A 17,320-nucleotide genomic window follows, 5' to 3' on the forward strand; every position below is an offset into this window, starting at 1 on the left:
CTTACAAAAATCTGTATTGCTTACCCACACCTGACAGTTCTCACTTGATAGAAACAATGATATTTTTTGATCTTTTCACCTCTTGGTGAATGCAGGGCAAGAATTTAGAGAATAGATTTGGGAAGCTTGGACACAATTTTTCAGAAAAGAGAGAGGGAAAGTGGGAGAAGGAGAAAGAAAAGAATGGAAAAAAGGAGGAAGTGAGAGAGAAAAAAAGAAGAAAAACTTCTCAATTTTGAATTAATGACTTTTTGCATCCAAACAGTGTTTTAAATAGAGATGTGTGACAGTTTTTTAAAAAGAAGAGAAAAGGAATTTAAATAAATCTCTTTAAATCATAAACCTATTATTCTTAGAGAACAAAATTAATAATATCTAGGAAGATATCATAAATTTAATTCTTGATCCAAGTCTTGATCAAATCGTGTCACCAGAAACAAATAAAAATAAAACCTATACTGAAATGTTTATGGTTCTATACTACCTAATCAGTAATGATCTTGGTAGGAAGACTGTGTGAAGTAAGATCATCTCTCATCTGTATATAGCCCAAGTTAAGAATACAGCAAAGAGGACATCATAGAATTTCCTCATACATAGCCTAAAGAAAAATGTTTCCAGTGGCTAAATAAAAGAATTAGCATTGCTTTACAAGTCTCTGTGGCCACACATGGCCATGGGCACCAAATAAATTAAACAGTTAAAAAACATATTCTAACAATTTCACTTTCCATAAACAGGTTTTGATGTTTTGTAAAATTTGATGTTGTTTGATATGATTACATTTTCACTAGTTTTATATTTCCTTATGGTTTGCAGGATGTTATTTCTGAGTTCAAAAAAAGTTTCAAATATACTCTGTGAATGTTCATGTGAAAGCAGTATTTTCTAATGGAATGCTCTAATTTGAAGTACTGTCTCAATTTTGGAGAGTTGATTGACTATCTAGTTAAAACATTTCTATCTCCCCTGAAAATACTCAACTTTGTTCTCAGAGCTGCCTTCCTCTGTACTACAGGAGATCTTCTTACCAGTTACTGTGGCTCCTATTTCCATGGCTTATCCTATTACTAGTTATGGCCTCTTCTCCAAGGAGGTAAAGTTGTGCTGAAAGTCTTAAAAGGGGATCTGACTAACTGGTGCCTTGGGAATTGGCTTCCTCTCTTCCTCAGGCAGGTTAGAAACTAGTGAACATCAATCAAGCAGTGAAAGAAATTAGTCATTTCTTCTTTCAACAAATGGTGTCTACTATGTGTCAGGCAACATAATGGGTATTAAACACGTGGCCAATTCTATGACTTACTAACATACAACCATTGTCAAGTTTGGAATAGGTTCAAACATTTGGACTGATTTAGACCACTTTCTATGCTATACTCTGTAGCAAATCATTGTACAATTCCTCGTTTTGTCTATTTTACATGTCTCAAAACAGTAAACACAAATCAACATTTCTTGAGTTCAAAAAAAATGTTAGTTGAATTCTATTGAGCCAGTTCACCAGTTAAGGTATTTGGCAGCCATCTTTCCAAATAATAAATACAGCCCTATCTGAAGTCATGCTACAGTATGCCAATTCAAATTTCATGGAATATGAAATTTCCAGCATAAATCTCATCTGATCCAGCCCCATAAGTGGTTCCTTAACCCTTTGCCACAACCTCAACATGTAATTGTGAAGTCTGCCATTGAACACTGCCATGGGTCTGAATTCTAAAACAGCTGGCTACATTTTGGACTATTAGATATCTTTTTATATTGATTTATTGCTCCATTGTTTTCTTTTTATGGTCATACAGTCTTCATCACCTGAATTGCTCTCAAATATTTAAAGATAGCTTTCATATCTTCCATGAGTTATTTTCTCCTCAAAGCAAAAAATCCCACTTGCAATACAAAATAGTGCAGTCTTTTCACAATTCTAATCACTGTTCTCCAAATTTGCTCCCCAGCCTAAGTTTCTTGGAAAGTTTAATGTCTAGGATTGACCATAATAAACACTTACGTATAGTTCATCACTGCCTAATAGAGTTCCACTATCAACTTCCTCATTACACAAACTATATTTATTTTAATTTAACTTGCAATACTATTACATTCTTTGTTGGCCATAGCATACTGATAATTCAGATTGAGATGTACTTTCTACTAAAACTTTAAAAATTCTACATGCACTATTGTTAAGCAAATTCTGTCTTTCTACTGCCCTTGATCATTTGAGTTTTATTGTATGTTCAAGATATTAAACACTATTAAATTCTACCTCATTAGGTACAGCACTACAGCCTATGGAGACCTATCTATCCACCTCAGAGTAATGAAATCAACAAAGGTGATAAACTTCTATCTTCAACCAGTCACTAACAAAAAAAATACCAGCAGAATCAGGTTGAGGATAAATCTCTGAAATAATAGTAATAGAGATAGTGTGTAAAGTACTTACAAAAGCAACAGGTGACAATTACTAAGCCCTTTTATGTTCCAGGTTCTGTATCGCACCCCACAACAAACTCCTACATACCACTCTCAAAATATCTTTAATACCTGTTGATGTGCTTATTCACTAATTCATTGTTTAAAAGATTATTATTAAGCATCTATTATGTATGTAACTGAGCTAGTTGTCAATGATAGAAAAGTGAATAAAATGTGGTCCCTGTTCTCACATTACTAGCAGTCAACTGATTACTCTTCCTCTCTTCTACACACACAGCACAAAATACGCTATCAGATACATTTGCAGGATATATTTTTTTCCATGTGAAATATTTGCCTGACATCATAGTCATCTTTAGTAAGAAAACTTGGATAATTACTCTAAACTTTCCATTTGGGAACTTCTGGGTTCCCGGTGCATTGTATTAAATGTTAGAAGATGTAGAAAAATCATTCTCACACCAATCACCTATCATAATTAAGATGTGGATTTAGGCCAGTCAAGTGTGGTCTTAAAGTGGGATTCCTTGTATGAAAAAGTAATACATACATAAGATAAAACAAAATATTTTAAAGTGAAAAGTAGACATCTCTTTTACTACAGATTCTAATCCCTTAGTCTTTTTCCCCAAAGACATTGACTATCACCAATTTGTATATAAATCTCTACAAATATGTCATTCATGTGTAAACGTGTAAAGGTGTATTTTCTGTGTATGTATGTGGGGGGCATTATATATATATTCATATATATACACACACACACATATATTCACATATATATATATACACACATACATACATATTCTTTTTTAAAATTTATCTGGAAATGTTCCATGTGAGGACACTATATGTCAGCTCTAAGGACAAAACAGAAGAAAATAAAAATAAGTTTCAAATTTCTCCTTACATTCAAGGCTATTCTAATCAAAATTTCAACACTGTTTGTTTACACACTTTAGGTGAGTAAGGGTCAGGAATAGCCAAGATTATTTTGAATCGAACGAATAAGCAGCAAATACTTTGTCTACCATATTTCATTATTTACTATAAAACTATTGTAATCAAAAGAGTGTTACATCAGTTCAGAGACAGACCAGTGTAGGATAACAGTGAACCCAGTTTATCCTACACTGGTCTGTTTATCCTACAGACCAGTGTAGGATAAACAGATCTATGAAGAAAGAGGAACATGGCATATAAAGGGAAATACAAATCAAGAGAAAGGAGAGATGCCTCAGCTAACAATGGCTATCCCTACCCATAGAGAAAACATCCCTATGTCATACTACACACAAAAATCAATCCCAGACAAATTAAAAATATAAACATAAAAGCACATTTTAAATGTTTCAGAATGCATAGGAAAACATTGTCATGTCCTTGAAGTAGGGAAGAATTTATTAACAAGACATAAAACAACATAAACAATAAAGAAAAAGAATAACAAGTTAAAATTAAAATGTCAAAACATCAGATAACAAGATTTTTAAAAAACTGATGATAAGCACATATTGAAAGTAAGTATTTGCAACACATATCAGCAATGAAAGATTAATTAATATGAGTGGATAGAAAATTCCTGTAGTTTAAATAAGGAAAGGACAAATTCACAAGGAAAATAGAGCTGATTAAATACTGGGAATAAAAGACATGTGTGTTTTTTTCCCTGTTGCTAATTTCCACAAAATGTAAGGAGAGGACTAAAAAATATATAAACTTATCAGAACAAAAAGGAATAGAAAAAGAGATAGCAGGTAAGAAATTCTAATAAGTTTTTGAGAGATAGAAATTAGATAAACTGAAAACATTAAGAATATAATACAACCTATGAAATAACAACATAAGTCAGAATTAGAAAAGTTAAGAGATGCTTTAATATAACTCAAGAAAGAATTATAAATAAAAGAAAAAATAATTTTTAAAATCAAGACTAAATTAAAAGAAATGCAGACCAAAGAATGCTTTAAGAGACAGAAAAATATTCAAAAAGAAATAGGAATAAATAGTAAACAGTCGAAAAAATCTAAAAAGTTTCAAAAAGGAAGGAATGGAGGATGTGAGCTGAGAGGGAGAGGAAGGGAGAAATAAGAAAAAATCAAGCATAAGTGATACGAAGATAGAAAAAGGAGATTCAATATACATGTATATGAAACCTTCAAAAAAGAAAACCAAAACAAGGAGAACACAACAAATACAATGAAAGCTATATTCAAAGACACTTTTACAATACAACAGAAAAAGATTTGTTGTCACATTTTCAAAAAGCACACTGAATATCTGCAATAACTGATCAAAAATGACCAACATCAAGACATATGTTAACAAGATTATTGACTATCAAAGAAATAATACAAGCATTCACATCTAGCTAAAATCACCAAATCTCTTAAAATGAAGACTCTTTTGTTATATAATTAGATCATCATCAGACTTCAGAAACAATGCTTTATACCAGTAAAAGTTAAAGTAACATACGAAAGATAAGAAGTTAGAATGTAAGCAAGTTATTTTTATATTCAGTCATAAACTAACTTTCCTACAAGTACAAAGGGCATGGACAAACTGTTACTGGCATTCAAGAACTTAGGGAATACTGTTACCATGAACACCTCCTGAGAAGTTTACCAGAAAAAGACCTGTAGACAAACAGAAGGGTGACATGGACATAAGGACTGATAATGGGCACTAAATACCAGTGAGCTAAGACTAAATGAGGGCTATATGGTGGAGTACAGGGTAAGCTGGTTGCATGCTCTGACAATGAAGACACAGTACAGCTATAAGAAATATAAAGATAACACAAAAATCATGGGTAAAAATTTTCATTATGTTCAATAATCATATTTACAGTGGTAGCAGTGCTCTTGCTACTCTGAAACTGCTTTCTGTGTAACAGAATACAGCAGAGGGATATTGTGATATGCTAATTCTATCAACTGCACTGTCTTTGAGAACCAGCACTCTTAATGTGGAAGAAAGGATATTCTGAATCAGAGTAGAAGAGGTTAAGTAAAAACCCATCTTGTGGTTTCAATTTTAAAGTGCAACTGTCAGAATGAACACTTTAAAAAATGTTATGCAAACTATGATCAAGCCAGTAGCAATGAGTATCCCTAAGGACCAGATTGTGGTCTTAAAAGAACATTTCCTACTTTAAAAAATTCACCACGCACACAAACACACATAGAAAGAGAGGTCTGGGGAACAAACTGTAGAAGGTGAACCTGGAATATCTTGTCAAAGACTTCTAGGAATATATCTAAAGGACATCGGAACCAATACAAAGATGATCTCACTATCTAAAGATAAGACAATTTGAACATCAATAAGGATAATTTCAATTAATTGAAAACAAATCGAGTTTAAATTCTAAAGTGAATAATAATTAAAAAGAAAACATCTACCACCTATGGCAGATAACTGGAAAATAATTCATTGTTTTGAAAACTCAGAAGTAAAAAGAACAGTTAAATATTTTGTCCTGCCATTCCTCCACCAACTGTACATCAAGGTAGCCAAATGGTAGATGAGAATTCACTCTTCGTAGAAGTATCTCAGCTAACAAAAGAAGGGAATTATTGTATTAGAATTTCAGTTGTCACTTGTTTTATTGCTTCCAGTAAATCAGTGGATCTAGGTATTAAACATCACAAAATTAGAAATAATGAGTCAGTCATCATGTGCCTCCTGGATAGATATACACAAGATTACCTTTGAAAAGGCTTGCAGTCAAAACCAAACCTGTATATGATGAAGTCTCTAGGTTCAACTGTCAGAAAATATATAGGTTCAGGAAGTACATCAAAGAAGCATGCTAAATTATACCATAGATATGAAATCAGACAATTCACACTATTTAAAATTTTCCCAATTAAATTTTCTTGTTTCCTCAGTAAATAAATTGAAAAAAAAAATACAGAGAAAATACGTAGATTTTTAAAAACTTGCAAATACTTTTAAAACAATTTCTGCTTCAGGAAGTACGACTCGGTGATAAAATTATAAAGGACAGCAAGATGCAGTAATCTAAAATAGTGCTGATTGATAACAAAGGAAATAAGCTGTGATTGAGATGGTCCACGTGGAGGAATTTTTTTTGCAGTGGCTTGCAAAGTGCTATTTCTTAATCTGGGTGTTTTTTACCTGAGCATTTTCCTTATGATGATGTTTTAAACCAAACATTTATTTCATGATGTTTTTCTGTACCTGGATTATATTTTACAATAAAATAAATAGGATTGTAATAAAATAAATAATACATGAAAATGTTTCGGACTTAAAGAACATGAGTTTACTAATTGAAAGGGCCTACAAACTGCCCCGTATAATGGATGGAAAAACCACCCGTGAAAGCACACCATCACAAAATGTCACGGCATCAGAAAAAAGGAAAAATTTCAAAGCTTCCTAAGAGGAACAAAAGGAATTCTCAATGTCGGCTCTGGAAGCTAGAAGACATTGCATAATATTTTCAAGAAAGAATTATGATCAACATATAGAATTTTATATTCAAACAAAATGTAAGTTCACTGTATCAGTCCACAAAGGCATACATTCAGGGGAGAGAGGAAATAAAAAACCAGGATCACTGCTCAGGAGACTGGAGAACAGCTCAGAGTATGAAGCTGGGGAGTTGTAGAAAGAATATCTATACAACAAAATTAAAACTGACATGTTTCATCAGTGAAAAAAGTGTTATTTGTATAGATTTTACATTTTTTTTGTTAAATTTGGAAAGAATGTAGAAACTACACCACAAAATCAAAATTATTAATGCAGAGAAAAACAGAAAGTACTACAAGAAATGGAATGTAATCTTTGAATATATATTTGTGCACACGAATGTAAGTACAGATAATTCTTACAAACAGAAAGTTTGGAAAAAGTGTATTTTAAGGTTTTCTTTTCTACTGATTTCCTAATTGATTTAAAAAGGTGTTATTCAAATTTACATTCCACAAACAGTGTATTAAAGTATCTATTTCCCTACTCTCTAATCAAAACTGTGGTTATCAATTTTTTATATTTTCCATTTCAATATAAATGTAATATCATTATTGTATTAATTTGCATGTTTAAACTGAGGTAAAACATCTTTTCTTATGCTTATAAGTCATTGTATTTCTTTTTTATATTAGATGTATTCCTTTACTTTGTATATTTTTTCTATTTGTTTATTAATCTCTTATGAAATTATAAGAGTTCTCTATAGATAAATAAAATCAGTACTTTTGGTCATGTGTGTTGCAAATAATTTTGCTCAACTTTTCGTTGAATTTTATGTTATTTTGTGCTAGGCAGAAAATTTTTTCTTGTGTTCAATTATTGAAATATATCAGTGTTTGCTTTGTGTTTTATGAGTTTTGTTTCTTGCATACAAAGACCTTCCCCGTTTCAACGTTTAATTCATTCATCTTTTCTTCTGTATGGACAGCCTCATTGTTTATAGTTAAATCTTTGATCCATCTAAAATGTATATTGACATAACCAGTAAGAAAGGGATTTAGGTTTATTTTTTCCCAGATAAGGTTTGAATGCAATTCAGACCTGAATTAAGTGGATTGTGTTTTATTGTAAAGTTGAGGACTTTTTATTTTCAGCTACTGAAATCTGTAAGACTGTAGAAGAGCAAGATGCTAGCCAAGCCACACAAGGTTTATTACTACTTCTAAGTGTCTTCTTACATGCTTACAACTAAGACCTGCCCTCCTAGTATGTGACTCCCAATTCCAAACACTATCCCAAAAAGGAAAATGACCCAACCAGTGAAAGGAAGGCTCTCTCACTTAAACAATAACAATCTGTACATACATTTACATCAACAGACCATATTTTAAAAACTCAACACTAAAATAGCTTAAGAATGTTCTCAGCCCTATGATCAAAAGAAAATCAATGGAAATGAAAGAACTATGATGGGTAAGTGTGTTGACTAGGTTGGAGTCAGAACGGGCAACAACAGAGGTATACCTTCACCTGCACCTGGAGTCACAGACCTAAACCAAATGTCTCATAGATGCTGCTGTAAGATTGCCAGTGATTTCCACCAAGTAACGTACTATTAAAGACTATAGTAGTTGTCTTGGCATTTTAAAAATACCCTACTTGGTGGTTTTGGGTTTCTTCCCAGCTTGTAGAGTAATAGAATAAGCAGTCCTCTGATTCTTTTTTTTTTTTTTTTTTTTTTTTTTTGGTTGCTTAGAAAGTTCTAATTTAAGTTTTTTGCATCATTTCTTCATCCATTGTCCAAGATTGCTACTGCATCTGTGGTTTTCTGGTCATCATTTTTTGAGACTGGCTCTTGGAGCTTACACTCTGCTATATGAATTATTTATCTACATTTTTACTCTAATCATTAAAGGGCTTAGGAACAGGAAAAAAATGTTAAAAATGCAATAAAAAGCTCCACATTAGAGTTGACTATTTAACAGAAACTATTTTTGTTCAGATTCCTATGAAGGCTTTTAGCAAAGATAAATGATCTTATGCCATAAAGCTATGCATGTTTTGAAAAGTGATAAAAGGTTAATTGGGTACCATGTAAGCAAGAGTGTATACGAAGAAACCCTTTAGTTGGTGGTCAAGTATATTTAACAAATGTTCATATCTTAAGTCTATATTAAGTTGCCGTTCTACACGAATACTACACAGTGTATTTAGAAACAAAACAAAAGAGTTTAGCAATGTGTGAACAGTTTTCAATAAAAAATTTGGGGGGAGTTGGGTGAAGGATGAGTTAGAAGGAGAGAACTGAGCTGTGTAGCAGACGTGAAAAGATGTGTTAAAGAAGACGATCTCTAAGTATTTTTGTTTCTGGCAAACAAAAGCTGCCTTCAATAATAAGCACATATGTTTGTTTCAAGGACTATAAAACCATGGAAAAGATTAAGGGCCCTAGTAATTAGGGCTGAAGCTGAAAGGATTATTATTTGCAGAAAAAAACCTTAGGAGGGAAGAAGGAGTCCTGAAGATAATATTGGCAGCAAGTAAATCTTGACAACGTCCTCTGGAATTTTCCACAGTCCGAATCCCATGTTAAACTACATTTTCTTCTCACCAAAAAACCAAGAAATATAAAACTGTAGATTTATATACATGTAGCATGTGGGTAACTCTCCTACCAGGAAATATACCCTTCGTTCTTTGCTATGTAGACCAGCAGTACAGCAAAGTGGAGTGGCGATTTGAGGCTCCTGAGATTTTTTAATTTGTTATGAGAATTCAGCCTTAAAGATCTTGGCCAAATCAAATAATCATACTTTTGTACATCAGATAAGAAGATCTATCAAGTTGCATTTGCCCAACTAAGGTGACTTGATTACAAAGGCAACCTTCCACCTAGTTTTGTCTACACTAGCCTCTATGCAAAAATAACATTTCACTGCAAATCCAGTGTTTCCTGTTTTCCTTTGTCACTTCTGCTCTCCACAGCCCCCAACCTTTCTTTTCTTACTTACAAACTTCCTGTCCGTTGTCTTTGCGTTCACCACCTTGCCTTTCTTAAGGTGTAGCCTTTAGCTTTACTCCTGAGTGTGCTTTCATCACTGTTCTCTGTAGCAATACACTCACGAAAATTTCTTGTGATAAAATCTCTCTCAATGAGACTAGATTTGAGGAATTTCCTTCCCATGTGCCCCGTATCGTTTCATATGGATTCTTCTCTTCATTAATTGTCACTGCCATTTCATACTTTGAAACCCTCATCCACTCTTACCTAGATGTTAAAATAGCCTCCTATGAGGTCTCAAAAAGTCCTGTATGACCCAGCTGCTGTTTGCATCCAATTCCTTATTCTCTTCCTATGTAGCCTGGACTCCAACCACAAAGAAACTGCCTAGAGTCCCTCAAACACATTGTGATCTTGATCTTCCTGTTCTGAATCTTTGCATGGATTTCTCTATTTTCCCTCTCTTTCCTTGGCCAACTCACAGTAACCCCTCAGGGCAGGACTCGGTTAAGATGACAGCTCTGCTTAGGTAGGCCTCTCTGCTTGGTGACTCCTAGGCTAAGTAAAATCTTGACTTTCTTTTTTTCTGCCACAATATAAATCACATTTTATTTTAATTATCTGCTTCTCAGTACCCCCTCAAGGCTACAAACTCCTTGAAGTCAGGAACTATCTCATTTGCTGTTATTCTCCTTGTGCCCACTGCTCAGTTCATATTTGGGGAAAAAAGGGGCATGTACGGTTTCTAAATATATCTTGACTTTGCTACCCCCGTGATTTTTCTCATACTATTCTTTTTGCCTAAATTTTATCCTTTCCAATTTATTCTCTCCCCAGTCCTATGTGCACGTGTTGGTCTATTAAATCCTACTTATTTTTCCAGCCAGATTCAGGTGTTGTCTCTTCTATGAGAATTCCCTCATGATACCCACTAGAACTGATCTGAATTCCCACTCTTCTGTATCCTAATCATGTAGCATGAATCACACACTGCTTTGTAATATGCTCAGTCTCTGTTTTTACTCCCACACTAGATGGATTGAAAAGTAGAAACGATGTTTTAAAATCTTTGTATTCCTCATGTTATCTATCACAATGTTTTGCAGAGCTGGTGCTTAATATATACTGAATGAATTATTGTGAAATAATTTCTCAGAGCAATAAACTTCTCTGTGTTTTATCTAGAAAATGTTCAATCACAGCACGTTTTCCCCCTTGTGAATCTCTTCATCTTTCCTATTCCAACAAGGAAGTATATGATCTATTTCTACATGTTTCCCTTAGAGCACTGCAGCAGAAATCTTTCTGAAGATGTGGTGGGAGCAGTAGAGATATGTGAATAATTCTGTTTGGTATACGTGAAATTGTAATTGGATTTCACATCTCTTCTACTGCTGTTTCAAAGACCCAGAGATCTCCAGGAGGAACTCTTTTCTCCTCTACCTAATAGCAATGTGGAGATATATGTCATTTTTTATATTATTTTTTCTCATCACCAACATGACCAAAACCCAGCCTCCCATCCTTAGAGACCTTAGCTCAAGTAAGACATTATTTGTGAAGTCTTCTCTACTTTCTCTAAGCTGAAAACACTCACTTCCAGCCCTGCATACACATAGTACTATATCTATATCTCTATGACAGTCAACTCTCTCAGCCTTATGTTTCAGTAAACATTTATGCCCAAGTCTTATTCCCCTTCTAGAGTATAAGCTCTCAGAGGGCAAATTTTGTTCCTGGTTTCTCTATTTCCTTTTACTCATAGAAAAGTACATCCTTTTCTATGTACATATGTGTTCTCTCATTTACATATATGTTAAATGGTATACAAAATATACATAAGGAATATGTTGTCTGGGTGCTGTGGCTCTTGCCTGTAACCCCAGTGCTTTGGGAGGCTGAGGAGGGAGGATTGCTTGAGGTCAGGGGTTCAAGACTAGCCTCGGTAATCTAGAAAGACCCTAATACAAACAAAAATTTTTTTAATTAGCTGGGTACGGTGATGTGCGCCTGTAGTTCAATCCTAGCTCTTTGAGGCAACAGGATTGCTTGAACCCAGGAGTCTGATGTTACTGTGAGCTATAATCAGGCCACTGCATGCCAACTTGGGCAGCAGAATGAGACCTTGTCTCTAAAGGCAAAAAGAGAGAATATGTATATGAATATGATATATACACGTAGTACCCCTATTTATATCTTTGGAGTGGAACTAGTATCTATATTAAGCCAGTCTGTTCCACTGTAAAAGTGATAACATGAGATTGATTGATTGATGCTATTAGAAACTAGGTTATTGTACCAACTTATTTTAGTACCATTATCCTCCCTCCTAAAATGTAACAAAAGGCTCAAATAGAATTTTGGCTCTGTTTTAGATAACCCTCCTTCCCAAAGACTCCCCTGATCCCCCCAGATTTTATATAGTTTTCATCATAATTCCAGAGCCATAATTACAGCATATTGTAGCTACTTACTCATTTGACTGCTTTCTCTTTGATTTCCTTGAGGGCATGGACTACATCATAATATTTTTCTGTGTTTACACTACTTAGGAAGACAGCTATAGTAGACAGAATAATTCCACCACTGCCCTTCAAAGATGTCCACATTCTAAACCCTGGAACCTGTGCATATATTATCGAACATGGAAAAAGTGACTTCAGATGTCATTGTTAAGAATACTGAAATGGAGAAACTACCCTGGATTATCCAGATGGGCCCTAAATGTAATCACAAGGAGTCTTATACGTGAAAGAGAGGAAAGAGAGTTAGAGTTGAAGAAGGATATATAACTACAGAAGCCCAGGTTGGAAGAATGTGTTGCTAGTTTTAAAAATGGAAGGGGGCTGGGCGCGGTGGCTCATGCCTGTAATCTCAGCACTTTGGGAGGCCAAGGTGGGTGGATCATGAGGTCAGGAGTTCAAGACTAGCCTGGCTACCAATGCTGAAACCCCATTTCTACTAATGATACAAAAAATTAGCTGGGCATGGTGGTGTGCACCTGTAATCCCGACTACTCGGGAGGCTGAGGCAGGAGAATCACTTGAACACGGGAGGCAGAGGTTGCAGTGAGTCGAGATTGCACCATTGCACTCCAGGCTGGGTGACAGGGCAAGATTCTGTCTCTAAATAAATAAATAAATAAATAAATAAATAAATAAGATGGAAGAGGGCTACAAGTCAATGAATGTGAGTAACACCTAGACAGCGGAAAAGGCAAGAAAATGGAGTTCCCTCTTGAGCCTCCAGAAGGAAAGCAGCTCTGCCAGCACCTTGATTTTAACCAGTGAGATTCATTTTGGACTTCTGACCTCCAGAAGTATAAGATAATAAATGTGTTGTTTTAAGCTTGTGGTAATATACCAGCAATAGGAAACTGACACAACCATCAACACATGGCATGTGCTCCATAAATATCTGTCCAATTAAAGAGCCATTAGATATTCGGCTTGAAAAATATCTGATAGAATTAATGGTTGCATTTAACTATCGAGGGTGATCCTGAGGGAGAAGAACAGATAAAGAAAAATTACACATTTCCTACGTGAAGGTGGGCCTGAAAAAAATGTGTAGGAAACACACACACACAGAGATAGAGAAGATGAAAGAGAGAGAAAGAGAAAGACAGTAACTCCAATTTTCTGGCTTAGATAATAGGAATGGATTTTTCTGGAATGGATAATAGGAAATATATAAAGAACATACTTACATGCTCCTAATTTTGGACGTGTTTGATAATAGGGTCCCTATGGAAAAACTGGGTAGAGACAATGTGTAGGAGACAATAAAAATTTTGACTCAGGAAATTAGGGGATATATAATGTAACCCAGTAGCCTTAATATATGAGGTTAGAATAGAAAATAGCTAGAGATAAGACTAGAAAGGCAGTGTGATGTTTCTTAAATACCAAGGGAAACCAAACCCAATGCTTCAGAAAGAGGTTGAGAGGAAAATTGAAGGCATTTGAGCCGGAAAAAATGTAATCAAGCTGATGCTTTAAGATTAATCTGGCAACCTTAAATATAATGGATTGGTAAAAAGGAGGACAAAGCCAGAAATACCATTTAGGCTTTAGTGATTACTTTCAAAGACTATCTCATTTGATCCTCACAGCAATCTCGTGAGGCAGGTAAGACAAAGCATTATCAAAGCCTATTTTTGTATCATCATAATTCCACTTGTAGCATATTGATGACTAGTTCACTCTACATTTAAAGCATTACATACAATTTGTAATGGACTTAACTTTTTACTGTTCGAATCAGTGTATTAAGATGCTTGGTCAACTTTCTTGCCTCTAGTGTTCAGGGATCATTTATTAAAAGAAAATCAGGAGAAATGAAGAAAATAAATGGAATTTATTTATACAAATAATTCAATCCTTACATAACCAAACTGTCCTGAGAAGGGAAAAGGAATATTTTATTATTTTTAAATGGAATAAAACATTATTTCTGTAAATTGAGTTTGATCAGATACTTTCATCAGAAATAATCATTGTTATGATGGAGCCACATTTGTCCAAACTTATTAACCAATAAAAGGCATTTGGATAAACCACTGCCAACCTTCTGCAGAAGTTCTCTCACAAAGAACTTGTGACATTTCAATATTGAATCTAATATCAATCTGAAAAGCCTTTAAAATCACAGAACTTAAAAATCATATACTATGATGAAAGAGTCCCTGGGGCTAAATTTAGGGGCCAGCAAATCACCAGGAATGATTTGGTCAGAACAAGAGAAAGATAACTGGGAGAATAATCAGGTAAATCAGGTTAGGAGCTCAAGATTTCTCACCATTGTTCGCCATACTATTCCCAATTTAATTCTCTCCCTTTGATTTATGGGAGGCTGCTCTGAAGCATTTATGTGAATAATTCAACACTTAGAGACAGGAGATACAACGTATGTCGATCTTCATATAGATTAAAACTGGTTCTACAGCTGATTTCACTGATTTCAAGCTCATCTTGGGGTTCACTTTGGACTTAGTATTTGGTTTTCTAAATCATTAATCCAGGTAAGAACACTATTATTTTAGACATGTATTTTTTTCAAAATATAAATATTAGTCATTATTTAGGGGATCTCAGTAGTTCAGTAACCCAGAAATGGCCAATATGAACTAAAACCTTATTGCTAAAAGCATGATTTGTGGACCAGCAGTGTCAGCAAACTGAAAGCTTGTTGGAGAAGAAGAATGTAGAGACCTCCCATGAACCTGCTAAATCAGAATCTGCATTTTCACAAGATCCCCAGATGCACATTGCAACTTGAGAAGCTTAGATCTGAATTACAAACACTTCAGAAATTGCTTTAATTTTACTTCCTCAAAACTCTCCCAGCCAACATTTCTTTGACATCATAAGAGCTCCAAGCCTCTCCAAATTTCTTATTTATTTTCATTCTTCGATCAGTTTTCACTATCCTAAATAGCCAATCATCTGAAGGGTTTTCAGGCTCCTCATGCTGGAGCACAGTAATTGAATACATGTGAGGGCTGATTCTTCTCACAAAACAAACTTCTTGCTTGACTATACACATGCCACATTGCCTTTATTCCAGCTTAGTTTGACTTTGTTTAAATTTGTACAAATCTTAAAAAGGAAGGCAGAGGGTGCACAGTTGACAGAAAGAATGAGTTGGGATGAGTGAAATGCATTACAGCTCAGTATCTATTTCTCTCTGGTTCCACCTCATGGGTAATAATTTCAATTACTGTGTGTATGATTTTAACCAATTTATGTTAACTAGAGATTCATTCATGGGAAGCTCGGTCTGGTGCTTTGGATCCATTTCCATCGGTCCTTACAGCCACTCCTCAGACTCCAGCAGCAAAGATGGTGAAGCAGATCGAGAGCAAGGCTGCTTTTCAGGAAGCCTTGAACATCGCAGGTGATAAACTTGTAGTAGTTGGCTTCTCAGCCACGTGGTGTGGGCCTTGCAAAATGATCAAGCCTTTCTTTCATTCCCTCTCTGAAAAGTATCCCAACGTGGTATTCCTTGAAGTAGATGTGGATGACTGTCAGGATGTTGCTTCAGAGTGTGAAGTCAAATGCATGCCAACATTCCAGTTTTTTAAGAAGGGACAAAAGGTGGGTGAATTTTCTGGAGCCAATAAGGAAAAGCTTGAAGCCACCATTAATGAATTAGTCTAATCATGTTTTCTGAAAACATAACCAGCCATTGGCTATTTAAAACTTGTAATTTTTTTAATTTAAGAAAATATAAAATATGAAGACATAAACCCAGTTGCCATTTGCATGACAATAAAACATTAATTCTAACACTAAAAAAAAAAAAAAAAAAAAAAAGAGAGAGATTCATTCATGGAAAACAGATAAACTATGCAATTTAATAAATCACTTTCAATTTTACTTTCTAAATTTTCTTACTCAGAGATGACTTTGGTATAGTATTTCCTTACAAGTAGAGCAGAGAAGCAGAAATCTCTTCTGTAGCGATGTTTCTTTAAAAAAAAAAAAAAAAAAAGCCATCAGTTTGCTCTTCAGGGAGTGTAGGAAAGTTGGAGCTGGCATGGAAGCTTCCTGAGACCATCCCGCCCTGTCTACCTAGATTGTTCACTTGTCCTGATCCTGTTTGTGGCCTCCCACGTCCACATCATTGACCTCTCCATCACCAGGTTACTTATTGAAATCATTCAAGTCATCTATGTCCTGCATGTGCTCATCCTCCGTTCTTTACTATCCTCCTCATTTTCATACTCCTCCCTCTCATCCTCATAGTGCTTTGATCCTGGTTTAGGCAACACGTTGTTGTCTTTCTCTGTGAGGCTCCCGACCTTCCTACTGCTGCAGCTCTGTCTCCTCCACACAGGGTCAATATAGATTTAAATCACAATGTATCAGTCACTTCTGGGGCAGGAGTGAGGGGAACAAGGTGGACATGGCTTCTAGATTGCTGATTGAACTTGGCCAAGTCACTTAACCTCGCCAAACCTGAGTTTCATCATAGTGCCAGGAGGCAGCAGTTTGCAGTAATATCTTAGGCTATGGAGTATGCATGGTAGCAGGACGATAATAGGAATGAGTTGTTTTCAGTTTCCTGCAAGGATATTCACTCTCAGACTAGATGTTAGGCACAAGGGAACAGGTGTGTATATATAGAGAGATTTAGGGAACCTCAGTTCCAGTCCTGGCTTTACCACCATTTGCAACCCTTTGCCATCCACGTTTTTAGATGATCATTTAGCTTACCTAAGCCTCTATCTCCTAGGTGAGAAGGAAATCTTCACTTATATTCAATGTCTAATATGTATCACATACTGATACGGTTAGGCTTTGTGTCCCTACCCAAATCTCACCGTGTATTATAATTCCCATAATCCCTACATGTCAAGGGAAAGACCAGGTGCAGGTAACTGAACCCTGGAGGTTGTTTCCCCCATGCTGTTCTTGTGATAGTGAGAGA

General features: G+C 35.1%; 1 pseudogene; it reads left to right on the forward strand.

Moving 5' to 3' along the window:
• Positions 1-15,714: 15,714 nt before the first annotated feature.
• Positions 15,715-16,099, forward strand: LOC105490000 (thioredoxin pseudogene; annotated as a pseudogene).
• Positions 16,100-17,320: the final 1,221 nt, after the last annotated feature.

The sequence above is a fragment of the Macaca nemestrina genome, chromosome 2, assembly GCF_043159975.1.
Source record: "Macaca nemestrina isolate mMacNem1 chromosome 2, mMacNem.hap1, whole genome shotgun sequence".
In the NCBI taxonomy this organism is placed as follows: domain Eukaryota; kingdom Metazoa; phylum Chordata; class Mammalia; order Primates; family Cercopithecidae; genus Macaca; species Macaca nemestrina.